This window comes from Emys orbicularis, chromosome 20 (assembly GCF_028017835.1).
Source record: "Emys orbicularis isolate rEmyOrb1 chromosome 20, rEmyOrb1.hap1, whole genome shotgun sequence".
NCBI classification, from domain to species: domain Eukaryota; kingdom Metazoa; phylum Chordata; order Testudines; family Emydidae; genus Emys; species Emys orbicularis.
In genome coordinates, this window is record NC_088702.1 from 16575884 (window position 1) to 16581165 (window position 5282).

General features: G+C 60.9%; 1 non-coding gene across 1 annotated transcript; it reads right to left on the reverse strand.

Moving 5' to 3' along the window:
- Window positions 1-192, reverse strand: LOC135892865 (U2 spliceosomal RNA). The gene has a single exon (XR_010562318.1). It is a non-coding gene; the product is annotated as a U2 spliceosomal RNA (small nuclear RNA).
- Window positions 193-5282: the final 5090 nt, after the last annotated feature.

Below are 5282 nucleotides of genomic sequence, written 5' to 3' on the forward strand. Positions count from 1 at the left end.
GGGAAAGGCACCATACCTGGAAGTACTGCAATACCAGGTTGATGCATGGAGTGGAAGAAGCAAGCTCCTAGTCCAACTCCCTGTTCCAAAAATCTGTTTAATATAAAGTTCTCACATCGAGAACATATCAGATATTAAACTGATAAGAACAGATACTACACTTGACCAGAGCTCAAAGAGCCGGGAAGCGATACCTTTCTTCGGAACAGCGCGCTCCCCTCGCGCTCCCATTGCTTTCAATGTCACCAGGACCTGCTTTCATACCTTCCTAGCTACGTGCCAATCGCTGCCCCGAAGTGACTCCGATACACTCACTCAAAGCACCAACTCTCCACACCGAATTCTGCTCCCACACAGAGAATTCTCTCCGCCCGCTTCCTTGGGATCAGCCAGCTGGTCTGTGTTGCCGCCAGACACCGCTGATCTGCATAACCCCGCCCACTGACGTGTGACGCCTCCCGTCGGTGTCCACTACTCTCGCTGCCTGCAACAGACGCTGTGTGCCACGTGCTGCCGGAGCCCCGCTCTCGGAACCGGCCCGTCGGGGCGCGTCCCTCCGCCACTGATCCAGCCCCCGGGCCCGCACCGGCCCTGCCCTGAGCTCCCCCCAGCTGCTGCGCTCAGCGCAGGGAGCCGGGCAGCGAGAGCCGGGCTGTGTATCAAGGGGAGTTTTCCGGGGGCGGGGGCTGTGCAGGGGCGATGGAATTTCCGGTCCCTAAAAATGGGGGTGGGGGGGCACCAGCGCCGGAACGTGCCCGCCCCCCCGTCCTCCGAGCCCCCTCCCTCACGCTTCGCCTTCACCTGCAGGTCCCGCCCTCGCTCCGCCCATTCCCCCTAATCCCCGTCCCCGCATCGCCCCTTCCCCGATGCCCCGCCCTCGCACCGCCCTTCCCTCCTAGTCCCCGCCCTCACGCCTTCTCCAATCCCCGCTCCCACGTTGCCCCTCCCCCTAAGCCCCGCCCATTCCTCCAAGGCCCCGCCCTCACACCGCCCCTTCTCCTGAGTTCCCCCCCTTGCGCTTCACTTTCTCCCAGATCCCCCGCCCTCACACCTCCTCTTCCCCCGAATCCCCGCCCCCGCACCGCCCCTTTTCCCGATTCCCCAATCCCGCACCGCCTCTTCCCCCGAGTTCCCGCCCTTGTGCTTCCCCTACCGGCTAACCGGTAGGAAATGGTTTTGCAGGACTTTGTATCCTGCAGCAGGTGACACACACACACACACCCCTCCACAACTCCACACAGCGAGACAGTCACACACGCTGATGCACAAAGGGACTCACACAATCCCAGACACTCACACACGACACACCAGGGGCACACACTAGCCCATCCCCACAAAGAGAGGGACAATCACACCCCCAGCCACACACACAATCACCCACACACACACACCGGAATATTCACAATCATGCTCAGAGACACAACCACACACAGTTCACTTCCACTGCTCCCAACACAAGGACCTCCTGCCCTGCACAGCATGTGCCGAGGCCTGTGGAACTCACTGCCACTGGACAGCTACCAATAGGAATGGACCTTTCCAAGAGACCAACAGACATAGCCGCGCCCGTCATAGATTACAAGCCCATATCCGGTGGCCAAGCTAGAACACCCTTAATTCTGCCCCTTTTGTACATTTCAAGCCCATATCTGGTAGTGGAGCTAGAGCAGAGCTTTTAGAGGGAGGCGCCCCATCTCAATGCAAAGACTCCAAGGGCTGCAGAATCTGCTCCATCCCTGGGGAAAATCTGCTCCTCATTTCCAGTCTGGATTTGTCTGGCTTCATCCTCCGGCCATCAAGTCTCGCTCTGCCTTTGTCAGCTGGGTTAAAGAGCCCTCTGCGCCCCCAAATCTCCTTCCCAGGGGGGAGGTTGGTGGAGAATGTGGGGGGGGTTGTAATCATTTGATGACTCAGTTTCCCTACTTGCTTGGGTGTGAAGCTCTCCATTGGGCGTGCAGGGCTTAACTTCTCCCAGGGGGAGTGAGACACAGCCAGATGTCAACTAGGCCTGCCGGGGCTGGAACCTGGAATGGGAGGCCCAAGGACCAGACCACATTCTGCAAAGCAGCAGGCAGAACAGGGGGTCTAGGTGTGAACTGCGCCTGGCAAAGATTTACATTGGTGGCTGCTCAGGGCAGGGGGGAAGCAGAGCAGCCAGCATGTGCCAGGCGCTCGTAATTCGCCCAGCTAGTCCTCGCTCCTTCACTGTGGACTCCCGCCACCGCCCTGCCCAGGGGGCCGGCTTCCAGCGCCTGCTTGTGACGTTTCCAAACCAGCCTCTGCAGGTTTTTCCCCAGGAATCCTGACTCCCAGTTCCACCCCCTGCTCTAACCACCACACCCCACTCCCCTCCCAGAACCAGGGATAGAACCCAGAAGTCCAGACTCCCCCCCCCCCCCCCACACACACACTAACCACTAGACCCCACTCCCCTCCTAGAGCTGGGATAGAATCCAGGAATCCTGGATCCTAGCCCGCCGCTGTAACCACTAGACCCCATTCTGCTCGGAGAGCTGAGAATGGAACCCAGGAGTCCTGGTTCCCAGTCTGCCCATCCCCTACCCCCCACCTCTCACCACTGGCTTTTCTTGACATGTGAAGATCAAACCTGGTGCCATTAAGAGCCAGGAAGTCTTTATCACAGTTCCTTTTCCTCCTCTGAGCCCCAACCCCTGCCAGCCCAGCACACGGGCTAGTGGGTTACAAATCCATGAGCAGGGATGTTTGTCTATCTGCCGTAGCCCACTGCCTCCCTGGTTACTGTCGGACGGGGCTCCCAGAGGCTAACGCAGCCCCAGGGCCAGGGTAAGTGCTGTGCTCCTGGGATCTCACACTCCCGGGAACTTGTGTTTGGAGTGTGGTTGTGTGTGTGTGTGTGTGTGTGCGGGGGGGGGGGGGGGGGCAGGGGAGAGACAGAGGCTGTGTTTAGAGTCTCAAAGCATCTTAAACTGAAACGGAAGGTGTTTCTTGGCCTTTTTTAGGTCTCGGGACATCTACACAGAGCACATCACCGGCCACCGCCAATACTGAGAGTGAGCCGGGGAGACCTCGTGCACCCACAAGGGGGAAGAGACCTATAAACCCCCCCTGCTGGACTTTATCCGCTGAGCCCTGAACCCACCGAACCTAACTGAACCCCACCACGTGAGGGTCACCCCATCCCCATTTCCCAGCCCGCTTACTTATACCCATGACTGTCTGTACTTTCTGTATGAGTGATGGACCCTCACCGCTTGCCGGCTGTATCTTGATCTCGCCCACCGTTTACGCCCCCATTGGGGACATTGCAGTCTGTATATATTATGTGCTGCCCAACACCAAAATGCTAGCATCCCCCCATACTCTGTATGTTACCCCCAATGACCAATAACTGACTTTTCAAACTCTATGGATCATCTATTTTGAATCATTTTCTAATAAACTTTTAAATCTGTTCTTATCAGTTTAATAATTTCTTTTATTGATAAGCTGCTACACTGAAGCACTATATCTGCTGCTCTAAAAAAGAGCTAATGGGATGCATCCCGCTGCCCGTAAAACACTGCCCAAAACGCTGGCCACTGCCCCAGCACGTCACAGGCTCCCGGTCATTGTCCTGCACAGGCTCCCGGCCGTTGCCCCCGGTTCTCCTCAGACCGCTGCCCCGAAAAAGACCCTCGGGGTCTCAGAGCCACGGCAAACCAGCAGCTGTAGAGGAAAGAGCGAGAGCGGGAAGGACCCCCCTCGAGATGCTGCCACAGAAAGCTCCCACATCCCGAGACCAGCCTGCCGGGACATCACGGAGAGGAGGAACATCCACCCCGCTCTCCAGCAGCCGAGGGGTCACCCCGCCGTTCTCCTGCCGCCGGAAGACTCTCTGGCCGACCACCAGCGGCTGCAGCCACCGAGAGTCTGCCCTGTCGCGCTCCTGCTGCCGGGGAAGCCTCGCGCCGAAGGCCAGCAGCAGGGAGCCTGCCCCACCACGCGCCTACCGCAGGGAGCATCGCGGACCGATCGCCTGCAGCTGCGGCTGCTGAGAGACGGCCCCCCAGCGCCCCCGCTGCCAGAGAACCCTGCTGCCGCCCAGCTGCTGCTCCTCCCGCCGGGGGACTGCCTCCTCGGGTCCCAGCCGCCTGGGAGACCAGCCGTCGCACAACTGCTGCTCCTGATGCCTGGTAAGTGCCCCACTGAGCCGCAGCACCTACACCCACGAGGGGGCTCGCCCACAGCCCCCCCACCGCCCATGCCAGGGGGGATCCCTGCCCCACGCCCTGGCTGCCACTGCCCGGGGAACCCTGCCACGTGCTCCAGCCACTGCTGGCTGAGCCGCCGGGGGATCCCTGCCCCGCGCCTCAGCCGCTGCCCCACGTGCAGACTGGGAACCCTTGCCACGCGCCCCGGCCGCCCCTGCCCGAGCAGCCCAGGGAGCCCCGTGGCGCGCTCCAGCCACTGCTGCCCGAGCAGCCGCCGGGGGATCCCTGCCCGGGCTGCCGCTCCCTGGGCAGTCCGGGGAGCCCCGCGGCACGCTCTGGCCACCGCTGCCGGGGCCGCCGGGGGACTCCTGCCCCACTCCCTGCAGCCAGGGCCGGCTCTAGGATTTTTGCCGCCCAAAGCGAAAACAATTTTGGCCGCCCCGTTTTTTAATTACCCCACCCCCGGCCCCGCCTCAACTCCGCCCCTTCCCCAAATCCCCAGCCCTGCCTCCTCCCCCCAGGCTTTCAAGCCTAGGAGGGAGGGAGGGGGAGAAGCGGCGCCTGTGCCGCGGCCACTCGGAGTCTCCCCCTCCCTCCCAGGCTCTCAAGCCTGGGAGGGAGGGTGAGTAGCGGCGCGCGAATCAGCTGTTTCGCGAGCCATGGCGCGTGAGCGGCAGCAGCAGCGGAGGTGAGCTAGGGCGGCCGGGGCACATTTTTAGGGGTGGCATTCTGGCGCCGGCCGTGCTGCCCCTAAAAATGTGCCACCCCAAGCACCAGCTTGTTTTGCTGGTGCCTAGAGCCGGCCCTGCCTGCAGCGACACAAACAGACCCTGCTCCCGTTTCCCTACTTTGGGTGTACTGAGCATGCTCACCCGAACTGAGCATGCCCAGTAACCTTCGCTGTTGCCACTGCCCTCTCTCTGCCCTTACTTCCACTTACGATTTGCTGCCTCCTCTTTGGGGGGGTTTAAAAGGATTAAGGGGGGCAAATAGCAGCGGGGGGCTGTCAGGGTCTGAGCAGGGGGCAGAAATTTACTGGCCTGGGGGGATCAAGCTACTCTAGGTAGCGGCAGAAGAGGGGCTGAAGGGGAAAAATCGGGGGTGGGGGGT